General features: G+C 42.7%; 1 long non-coding RNA gene across 3 annotated transcripts in view; it reads right to left on the bottom strand.

Moving 5' to 3' along the window:
* Nucleotides 1–12,389, bottom strand: part of LOC140105037 (uncharacterized) — a 305,586-nt gene that overhangs the window by 279,982 nt on the left and 13,215 nt on the right. For 2 of the 3 annotated variants that reach the window (XR_011850481.1, XR_011850480.1), the window contains exon 2: nt 4,286–4,325. This is a non-coding gene — a long non-coding RNA (uncharacterized lncRNA). Of the gene's footprint in view, nt 1–4,285; nt 4,326–5,842; nt 5,923–12,389 lie in introns of all 3 variants that reach the window. The other variant, XR_011850482.1, reaches the window with a different exon arrangement.

Here is a 12,389-nt window from a genome sequence, read left to right as displayed (position 1 = left end):
CCAGCCAGCAGGTCTCCTGGTCTCCAGCGTCCGGTTGTTGCTGTATTCATCTGCCAGGCCAGCTGTTTCCAAAGCATCTTTGGGTTTCCGGTCACGAAGGTGCTGCTGTAATTCCTCCGGGCAATTCCACAAAAACTGCTCGATGGCGATTAGCTGCTTCAGCTGCTGGAAGGTGGTAAGTCCCAGTCCTGAGGTCCACTGGTCCACTGCTCGGAGAAGAGCCCTCATGTGATCAGTCCAGCTGTCAGCAGACCCCCGCTGCAAACTCCGGAGCTTCTTCCGGTAAGTCTCAGGGGTCAGGTTGTACTGACGGACCAGAGCCTGCTTGATATCATCATAGGTCAGGGTGGTCTCACTGGACAAATAGCCAAATATCTCAAGGGCCTTCCCTCTGAGACGAGGGGTAAGGTACCGAACCCATTGGTCCACAGGCACATGGTACTGTTGGCAAGTTTTTTCAAAAGCCAGCAAAAAAGTGTCCAAGTCAGTACCCTTATCCAGCAGGGGAAAGTCCTCAGTCCGCAGCTTTGGGACATGGTTCTCCGGCAACACTGGACTAGCAGAAGCAGACTGTTGTAGCTGGAGCATCTGCAGCTGGTGTTCACGCTCCCGTTGCCTTTCTGCAGCTTGGGCTTGCTCTCGTCGCTCTGCCGCCTCTGCTTCCATTCGCTCTCGCCGCTCTGCAGCAGCCATGAGGGTCTCGTACGCAGCATGGTTCCCCGCCTGTAAACTGGACAAGGCAGCTTGAAAGATGGCCGCCGAGCCCATCAGACCATGTGGGTGGGCGGGCAGTGGGCGGTCCAATGTGGGACTGACCACTGGCGACTGGCTCCTTGGGGAGTCTGGGCAGAGCTCCCCCTCGCCTTGAACAATAGCGCCCCCCACCTCCTCCTGGTCCAACTGCGGTACTGCATCGTCCTCTGTAATGTCCACAGCACTGGCAGCATTCTTCCTGCCTTTGTTCCTACCGGCCATTATCACAGCTGTTGGTAACTAACAAAGAACTGCAACTTGATGTACCTCACACCTTACTGTAATTGCACTCTGCTTGTGTCTAGTGCTGAATTGGTCTTAAGATCCCAACACAAACGCTGCTGTTGGCAATCTTTAGTATTTGAGAGTATGGATTACACAATCAAACACTATTATCTCGATTATCCCACCGCTTGCCACCAATGTGAAGGAAACCGCAACGTTCCGGACCCCTGAAGGGTACGTAAGGTCACTCAGTTATCCTTTTACAGACACTCCCAGAACGCACGGGTTCTGAGAGGCGCAGGAAGTGATTTAAAGTTGTCCACACAACTTCCGGATATGGCACAACCCTAAATCAAATCCCTGAATGGCTATAAGATCCCTCTCACTAGCCGCAGTGAGACAGAATATTATCAGCCTTATGCTGCCACCAGTTCTCCTTTAATATAAGCCCGGTCCGTAACGGGATTATATAGGGTGAGGAACCAACCCGGTAGCATGGATAAAAGCGAGAAACCCGGACGTAAGATTCGTGATCGAGATAAAAGAGCAACACAGATTAGATTTTATATTTAATTGCCTTAAGGGCACACTAGACAATACAGTACACACAATAGATATATACAGTAAACAGAGTACAAATTACAAGGGTAGCACCACAAGTCTAAGCAGTTGGTTAGTTAGTTAGTTACCTTTGTGTGTGGCCTAATGGGGATGGATAGTCCACACTTTTAGATCCTCCCTGCGCTTAGTTGATGTTAGTTTCCCCCAGGGCAAAAGACCACTGGCCCCTTCAATGGTGCCCGATTATATCAGGTGTGGACACACCTCTGTCCACCCTAAAGGTGTGGTCAATGGTCACTCCTACCTGATATTACATCCAGAGCCCTGGAGAAGCCACAGCTACCCCAGGGGAAGTCCTAGGGTCATGGTTCTGGTATCATTGGATCCGGGTGAATCCTAGGATCGCATTGATACCAAACCTGACCCATTTTCTATGGTCCTATCCAGAGATATTGATATCTCGGGATCTGAGTATCCTAGAGCAATGAACAATGGGTTGTTATGATGTACGGAGAATAACCAATCCAAAAATGTATTTGGTGTTCTGGTGAGATGGACCATAACTTCATAACGGTCTCTATTCAACCTGGTGATTCAAAAGTTTTAATGGCTCTTTGTTTGACGAGTGGGGGTGATGCCTGGAGTCGGTTTGTCTGTATAGGTCTTTGAAGCCTGGCCACATGCTGGTTTTGTCAACAAACTGGCTCATTTAGGTAAATTTACTGAGGCTGGGGGATGGGGGGGGGGCTTGATGACCAAGACAATACCTGCAGGTTCCTCACACCGACGTATTCGGAAAAACCGCCGCATTTAAGAACCGAAAATGTGTCGCTCGGGACCCGCTTACCTTCACTCAGATGGCCTCTGTGAATTCCGGCGCGTTAAAATGCTTTTCAGCGCAGCAGCGCCACCTGGTGGACGGCGGAGGAACTACCTTATTAAATCCCGGCCGGACCCGAATCCAGTGCAGAGAACGCGCCGCTGGATCGCGACTGGACCGGGTAAGTAAATGTGCCCCATTATGTTATGCATGAACAGAAAATTCACAGCACAGGGACGATTCTTTCCTATTTGCTGCCGGAGGTGAAAAGAATATAACTACTATAATACTATCTCCCTATGTACAAGAATAAAACTACTATAATACAGCCCCCTTTGTACAAGAATATAACTATTATAGTAGAGCCCCTTATGTACAAGAATATAACTACTATGATACTGCTCCCTATGTACAAGAATATAACTACTATAATACTGCCTCCTATGTGCAAGAATATAACTACTATAATACTGCCCCCTATGTACAAGAATATAACTACTATAATACTGCCTCCTATGTGCAAGAATATAACTACTATAATACTGCCCCCTATGTGCAAGAATATAACTACTATAATACTGCCCCCTATGTGCAAGAATATAACTACTACAATACTGCCCCCTATGTACAAGAATATAACTACTATAATACTGCCCCTCTATGTGCAAGAATATAACTACTATAATACTGCTCCCTATGTACAGGAATATAACTACTATAAGACAGCCCCCACCAGGCCTTGTCTCTCTTCTCACTCAGGAAGCCCCCCTCAATGTCTGCTACCCTCTTCTCACACAGTAAACTCCTCCAGGTCTCACAAAACAAGTCCCGCCAGGTCTAGTCCCCTCTCCTGCCCCAGGTCTAGCACCCCACCTTTGCCACCAGCTAGCCCCCTCCTGCCCCCAGTTAGCCCCCCCCCCCTTGCACTCAGTTTGTACCCCCTGTCCCAAGGTCTAGTTGCCTGTCCTTACTGTCAGCAGTTCCCTGGCTGCTGCATAAAGGAGGACATCATCACAGGTCTTTGAGCTGCCCAGCTGTGCAGGGTAGGTCCTGCAGCACTGTGTTCTTATTACACACATATTTTATTGTATTTTTAACAAATCGCGGCAAAAACGTTATAAAATTGCAGCCCTGATGATGCACTGTGAGCTGCAGACAGGGCAGGAGCTACAAGCTGAGACTCTGCAGGCCGCGGGCTGTGCACCCCTGTGCTAAAGGAACTGAAAGATATTTATAAGTGTATTGTAAACTATAGCAAAGTAGCAGAGTAGGTGCAACAGGGCAATCTAAAGTGCCATTAAAGTGACATTATTTATACCACATGGAAATATATAGCAGTGAAGGAAAATGTATTTGAAGAGCCAATAACACTTCCATTCACACATTAGACATTTGCCTTTACACTAGATAGTCAGTACTTGACATAATGTGATTTGTAGAAGTCTCTTACGACACCAGGCTTGGAGCTGCACTTCAACATTTTGTCCCTTAAAACATCCCTTTCATCAAAGGCAAAGACCTGTCTACAATAGCAGTACAAGTAAATTGCATTTTGGTTAAAACATTAATTTTTAATAGGCCAGGAATGCATTTGATGTACTTACTTAATTCAGCAACACCACTTTGAGGCTTTGGAAATGATTCCTAAATTTGAATCATTTCAATATGCAGTGACAATTTAATCTTGTGGGGTTAGAGATCTAGCCTTTCAGCTAAGAGTAAGAGTAGATATCCCAAAGCAAGAGAAGCCAAATATCATTTAATCTGGTTCATCTGGCAGCCATCGGAGAGCGCCTTGACAGTGGTTTCTACTCTACAAAGTGCATTAAAGCCAGCTAAACACATTAATGGGTCTAGTGTAATTGTTGCAGGCACAGATACTCTAAGGACATTTGAAGGGCTTAGCCGTGATAGGCATATACTTACTCTCAAGTCCAGGGTCATCCTTCAAAATGTGCAAATTAACCTAAGGAAAAGGAGAAAACACAAATTCAAGCTCTTGATGTAGGACAAAAAAAAAAGACACAAATCTGTCAATTTAGGCCTCAACTGCTAAAAAAACCTTCTCATTCTAGAGCTTCGTGGTCTGGATCAGAATGCGTCTGGTCCAGATTAGACTAGAAGTGGTAACAAGACATCCATTTTGCACATGACTCCTCAGCCGATCATTGGTCTTGGAAGTGTTCTGCTGGCCGAGCAAGACTGGAGACAAGAGTCATCAGGATTCAAAGGGATATATGACATAATTTGTGTCAATACTGCAGATAAACACGTAAGTCAGCACATGCACATGTAGCAATATGTGGGTCAGACTATAGAGTCATTACCTTAATGGGGTTGTCCACTTTCAAAAAATAATTGATATTGTTTGTGTAATGAAAAGTATTAACACCAATGGTTGAAGAAAATAATGGGGCAGATTTATGAAAAGTGTCCTAAGGTCAGACAACGCAGAGTTAGACCAAACAGTATTATTCTGCACCAGATTCATATAAGTGTCTGATGCTGAATGATGATGATCTGGTGCAGCATAAGACTGTCTAGTGGTACTCTGCACATCATACTAGTTGGGTTACGCTATGCAAGAAATTGGGAAAAATTCTGTTGGTTCAGCAGTATTCTTGGAGCACAGACCTTTCTGGTGCATTATCACGCCCCCCTTTTCACAGGTCACATGCTTTTCGTAGGAGAGCCAGAAAATAGTCTAAAACCCTGGAATATGCTGTCCAGTTCTGGGCACCGGTCCATAAAAAGGATGCCCTGGAGCTGGAGAGGGTTCAACGTAGAGCCACAAAAATGATAAGGGGTATGGAGGGTCTCAGTTATGAGGAAAGATTAAAACAACTAGATTTATTTAGTCTGGAAAAGAGACGACTATGAGGGGACATGATTAATTTATATAAATATATGAATGGTCCATACAAAAAATATGGTGGTAAATTGTGTCAGATTAAATCAAATCAAAAGATGAGGGGGCACTGTCTCCGTTGGGAGAAATCAATTTAATGAGTTTAATCACCGGAGGCGACAAGGCTTTTTTACTATGAGAACTTTCAATCTGTGGAATAGCCTGCCTCAGGCGCTGGTCACAGCAGGGACAGCAGAGAGCTTCAAGAAGGGTCTAGATTCCTTTTTACACCTAAATAACATTGATGGTTAAGTTATATAGAATCATTTCCCCTAAATCCCTTCCTCATGCAATCCCCTTCCTTGGTTGAACTTGATGGACAAGTGTCTTTTTTCAACCATATAAACTATGATACTATGATACCCTTTATAAATGTGGGGCAGTTTTTTTTTTTGTACAAATGACGACATAATTCTGTCATAGACAGATATATGGATGCTCTATAATGTTAGTAACAGTCCTATGAGAGCAACTTACCCTCTGCAAGCTGTGTATTTACCAGCCGGAATTAAATTCTTATAGTTTTTTTCTAATTATCCTCACTAATTGTTTCCACCCAAATACATTCTACTTACCTAATCTGTTCTGAAGTGATGCCTTGGGGGAAATTCCACCAGAGCTGTGTTTTGTGGCCCTCATTGACCTCTGTAGGTGTCTGAAATCGAAGTCCATTGCAAAAAATAGTAAAATATTTCTGAGAGCTTTTATAATCATTCCACTTATTTTAAACCAAATGTATATAAGGCTTAGGGGGGAGGAGCTATACAAATAAAGAAAAAACCTTATACACACCTCCTCTGGTGTTCCCGTTCTCCTGCTGGACTGTCCATCACGGCAGTGCTCCCATCACGACCACTGCCACCCTGCTACAGCATCAGTTTTAATGTGTAGCAAGCAAGCAGCAGTGGTTGGGATGGGAGCTGTTCTTTCAATAAAGATTAGGGATCTCATTCTCATTTGACACTATCTGTTATGCAAAAATCTTATAACAGCGAATAGTATTCCGAGCTCACAAACCAAAATAGATAACTCAATGCATGTTATCACTCACACATGACTATCATTATTTCACCAGTTGTCACTTATTACGCATTGATTTTTATCTGTTACTAGTTTCACCCACTTGTATATTTATCTGCAGCCATTCTTAGGCCTCTTTCACAGGAACGAATGAAAAGGGCCGTATGCTACCTGTACTGTATCATATGGCCAGATTCATTTCAATGGGCACTATGGCCATCCATTTAATGTACCACTGTCCTATGTTCTCCATTATTTCCATTCCGTATGCCCTATAGAAGTCTACGGGAATATTTAAATACAGGTTGCACATGTGCTGCGTATGGTTGTACACCGTATGCTGCTGTCTATATGTGCGGTAAACAGGGAGACGAAAACCACCGGGAGGTGCATTCTACCAGCCAGCCTATGGTCAGCCACCCATCGACCAGCCCTCCGTATTTTATGCGGATACAGTGGCATACATGCACATATGAATGAAAAACATCACATATATATGGCTTCATACAGCAATGAAATACAGGGCTGGAGAAATCATATGTTTGTATGAAAGGGGCCTCAAATATATTGTTTTTATTAACTATACCAGATTAAGATCATTGTTCACTGTAGTACCCCTCCCAATGCCATTTTGGCGACACTTTATCAATACTGCCAGTAAAGATAGATCACTTTGAATCCTCAAGAGTCCTGTTTCCAGTCTAGAGAACTTAGAGAATGGGATTGGCACCACTAGAGTATATAATGACGGCTAAAGCTATACCAAAAACTACTCAAATTATGAAAGAACACAGATGTACGCTATATGACCAAAGATATACAATTTTATTGATAATGCAAAAAAGAGCACAACAAGAACAAACAGCAATAAAAACCATTAAAATGTGGTAGTGCATATGATAGTGCTGGTTGCTCTGCACACCACCAGCTCCCCCTGCCTGCAGAGAACCCCTTCCTCTGCACAAGTGTGAGACAATGTAAGATAATAAATCAGTTGGAAAACCTTGCTATGTCCCAAAACCAAGGTGCGGTTAGACTAGGTGTACAAATATACAAAGTCTGAGGGAAAAAAGTCCAAAATACTAGAAAAAAGTGTGGTGGGCGCAAGCCCAGGGTCCACGCTCGGTTTTACCTGTTAAGATGGCAAAGTCCTGTGATGGAATGCGGTGGGGGGAGGGGAAGAGCTGGGGAGAAGACCCCACGCGTATCGCTAGTCGCCTAGCTTCCTCAGGGGTGAATTTGTGTGCTTTGCACACTTTTTAATGGTTTTTATTGCTGTTTGTTCTTGCTGTGCTCTTTTTTGCATTATCAATAAAATTGTATATCTTTGGTCATATAGCGTACATCTGTGTTCTTTCATAATATGTTTCCAGTCTAGCACATCCAGCAGAACCCAAATGTTTTTCATAAATACCATAAGGAGTTCAAGGAGATAAGCAAGCAAGTACCTATCTGACATAACTAGTTATTACAGTATGTTCTCATAATACCCCAATGAGAGCATCACCATATTCACTTGTCGACATTTTGTGTCACAAGCTTATCACTAGCCTTAGTGTCACCTGTAAAAAAGACAGAACCTGACCACTGGGGCCATTAGCTGAAATAGAAGTCACATAAATGAAGGATGTGTCATCACCCGCGGTGACTAAACACGTTAAAGTTCAGCCGAGTTCGAGAATCTGAATGTTAGGATTGGGTAACACAAAAGACAGGGGATAGTGTGCCCTGAGCTTGCCCCAACCTCTGTCCCTTCCTATAGCCCCCCCACGCTAAACCGTGGGGCGGCTACTTAAAGACTCGAAATACACTGATAAGTGTGGAAGGGAAACACAAACAGACTGACAAACATAAAACACAAAAGAATAGTAAACTAGCCGGATTCACAACGAGAGGGTACGTCAATAGCAAAATCAGTAGGCAAAGAGTCAATGTCAAAAAACGAGCCGAGATCACAACGATACAGATACAAATACAGAGCAAGTCAAACCTAATGCTGAGCGAGTGGAGAAGGGATTTCAAACACTGGCACAGGTGACTAGTGAAGCTGCAATTTATGCAGCCAGAACTCCACCTCCAGAACCTGATAGGAGCTGGACAGCTTCTGGGAATTAACCCCTCATGGTGCAGAACAACCAGGCACCAAGCATAGGTAGCACAAGTCCCAGCAGTTCCGAACACAACTCCTAGACAGCGCGAGATCTTCGCAGCCGCTGCCCGGGACGAGAGGTGGAGTTTGCGCGGATACGCGCTGGGGTTCGGAGAACGCTGCTGGCACAACCAGAAGTCCCAGCAATTTCCCTAGCAGACCTGACACTGAACTTGAAAAATCTGTTTGGATCCAGAACCCCTCATTAATGTCAGCACTGCTCGCATGATGTTAACAGTCATTGCTCCCCATGAAGTCGTTACAGATTGCTCCCCAAAATGGCGACAGCGCTGCCAGCATAAATGTCCCAGCACATTGTTCACAGCATTTGTCATGTCCATTAACAGCTAAAGGGGTGAGCACAACCAAACCCCAACCTAAACTTCTAACTGAAGGTCATGTTCAGGTTGAGGGGACCCAAACATGCAATGTTTCGTACCTCATTGTTCAGGTCCACACATTATTAGTCATCATCCCATCAAGAGCAAGAGAGGCCAGAATCCCTGAGACCATACTTTTTTTTAAAAGATATTTAGAATACCTCTTTTAAAAGTTCTGCGGGCTCAGAATAGCTAAAGTTCTGTTTCCTCCATGCTCATCTGTATTATTTAGCAGTGGTGTTATGGACATTTAGAACAAAAACAAAATAACTTCAGAATATTAATATCACATTTTTTTAAGAATCAACAGGAATCTGGGATGGAAAAAACCCAAGCATTGGGGGAAATTCATTAAGACTCAAATTTTGTACCCCAGTCTTAAAGTTGCGATCGTATTCACTAAGAGGCACAAACTCCACCAATTCTGACCTCTAGACCAGATCGGAACTGGCATATCTTTTGCTATGATATCTGTTGGTTTTCCAGCAGAGGTATATAGTTTACCCCCTGCCCCACTAGGCCCATAGTGGGAAGTGTGTTGAGAGCGCCAAAAACTGGCGGGGAGGGGGATATTCCCTACCAGAAAAATGGTGGAGAAGGCATAATGAATCACACCCATTATATCAGAGGCAAGAAATATGCCTACGGTGCTACCATTAATAAAAGCAGCTCTATCTACATCAATGTCAGACCTTCCAGAAGCCTGCGGACATGACTGTCAAATAGAAGTAAAGTACAGGTGTGAGTGCCATATTTCCAACCCATATAACATCCAGACACTATCTATATTAAAATGGTGCTATTAATTGTATTATTATAATTGCAATTAGTATTGTTTTACTACTAATGGAATTTGTGATTCTGCGTTTCCAATGACACAGATATTCTTAAGTCTCTTTCCAGTCCTCATGTTCCTGGACTAGAAATACTAGGAACCCTGCCTGATGTACCACTTATCAGTTAAACTCTTAAATGGCTGATGTTCTACCCTACATAATGGGTTTGAGATGTGCCCTCCTGTGCCAGGTCAGCAATGTGTTATACAATTATGCTACAGTCACAGTACGACGCAGGGGCAAGCAACAGGAAAACAATTACTTTCGCACCGCTTTTCTCAATGTCACTGTACAAATCTCCTCCTAATGTTTGTATTTATATAAATTTCTACTTGCAACAATTTATTAAAAAAAATAGAGGAAATAACATTGGCCTGGAGATTTCAAGGTTTTAACATAAATAGAAGGCTTTTATGGTCACGATGAATATAATGCACTATTTAAGCTAATACATGCTTTTTAATCACCATTTCATTTTCTGGATGATAAATACAGAGCCCAGTTCCTCTTCCGTAGTGTTATTTTATGATGCTAATGCCTTATAATGGTATATTTTAGGATTGCGGGGTACAACATTTTGAGACATAAATTATATAATATTCAAAAAAGTGTTTTCTGCTAACTATATAGAATGTTAGGATAAAATGTATAAGGACATACAATTATTAACTATATATCTACAGATTTTTAGCTGAACTGCAAAACTTTTTGGGGGATACAAATGTTTTTCTATCACTAGGGCACGCTACAATATGGTTGTTTTTATAGGAAGTCCACTACTGTACTATGAGAATCTATAGAAAAGCTGATTTTTTTTTTAAAGGTGAACCTGTCAATGAAAATAAACCACTGATTGCCAGGCGGATTACCAGCTTTCGTAAAATGCTTCTTTTATGGCCTAGCTTGGTGGTGCTATCCAGAAAGTCAACTCTGACTTGAAACGTAAATTAGCTGAATAAAGTCATGTAGTCCAAAAGTGCAGAGCTGAAGTCAAGTTCATCCTTTTGTTTTTATTTAATAACAAATTTTATTATGTACTTGTGTGAAGACAATTTCTCATAAATGTAGACATATGGTTCCTTAGAAAAGAGATTATTGTCCTTGGATACCACCACTGCTGGAGAGATTGCTGTTACGAAACCAATTGTTTTCTCATATGAAATGACCAGGAGTTACTGCATGTCCCACAGCTGTCATATGTTAAACACTGAAATCAGGTGGTCAGTTGCATCGAATGCTCATGCATAGCCACCTCTGAGCACAGAGGTGGTTGTCTCCAAAGACAGCTATCTTGTTTACACCAAGGCTACATTATAGGAAATCTTCTTCACACAGGTACATGAGGGTGGCATACAAGCCATGATAATTTGCTCGTTCCACATCATGTCTGCTGTTGTGGAAAGTATGAAAACTGAAATCTCTCCAAAAGGGCACCAGAGAATGTAAACATTTTAACTATTGTAATGTTTAAAGGAGTTTTCCCATAAAAGAAAATTCTCAAATAGCAATACCCTAGTGATGTTAACACAATAAAGATCATTTTTAATCCTTTACTTCACAATGTTACTCAGTTTCATTGCTGTTTAAGCTCCTATTACTGCCTAGGCTGGTCATTACAGAGTTCCAGGGTGTGGGCAGGGCCTCTCTAAGCAGACACATTATAATCCATCTAAATTCTGTGGGTGACAATGTAGTTTACATACACTCTCTATGTGTCGGATACTAGTACAATGTTCAGAAGCTACATGAAAGAGATGAGATAGATCAGAGATGATGAGATCCAATAGATGCCTATTACACACCGTCAGCTCTCCTACTACATCTCTGCAATTCCACAACGCACTAGGTATTCTGTGCCTGGCTTCCTCCTGTGTCTCCCCAGACAAACAACTTAGCTGTGTGTAGTTTGTACACACATGAATCCAAGGTGGCGGACACAATTGTGTCTAGGTGCAACTGAAATAGTGTACAGCAGGAGTGATAGAGACAGGTTGGACTCATATTTTATATTTTTGTTAACATTGAATTAGAAAATGAGGCACATTTACTAAGGGTCCTGCGGCCGAATTTCCGTTGGGTTTTGCAAATTTTTCTGTTTTGGCTGAATTGCCCTGGGTTTTTGGCACACGTGCTCGGATTGTGTCGTCAGCTTGCATGTGACACAAATCGGGGGGCATGGAAATCAGACAACCCGACTGATTCGGACAAACCGCGGAATTTAAAAACCAAATTGTGTCACAAGATCAGTACTCACACCGGGAAGAAGGTGGTGAACTCCGGCAGACCTCAGCGGGGGAAGCGTCACATGCAGGAAATTGGATGCATGATCTTAGTGGCAGCTCCGAAACCTCGTCGGACATTCCAGATCGGTGGCGTCAACAGGACGGTAAAGTAAATGTGCCCCAATGTGTTATTTTGTTATCCTGAGTACATAAGAAACTTGTCTTCATGGGAATACCCCTTTAAACAATACCTTCACCTCAATCCTGGAATAAACCCGTTCCATAAATAAAAAAATAAAAAAAACAAGTTCCTCACATTTTTAATGGTTTCTGTCGATTTTGAAAAATACTTTTATTGCCATCAGATGTAAGTGTTGTCCATTTTCATACAATATCTCTGGCATCTCTGGGTTAATTAGAAATTTATCTCCTAGAGGGTTAATAATAATAATCTGCAACAAGAGATGTAAAGGGCAACTCAAGGCCTCATCCTCACTATGCATTTCTTCTGGCTT

The sequence above is a fragment of the Engystomops pustulosus genome, chromosome 10, assembly GCF_040894005.1.
Source record: "Engystomops pustulosus chromosome 10, aEngPut4.maternal, whole genome shotgun sequence".
NCBI classification, from domain to species: Eukaryota; Metazoa; Chordata; class Amphibia; order Anura; family Leptodactylidae; genus Engystomops; species Engystomops pustulosus.
The sequence above is the reverse complement of the archived record's forward strand: the minus strand, read 5'-3'. Positions and strand labels throughout refer to the sequence as shown.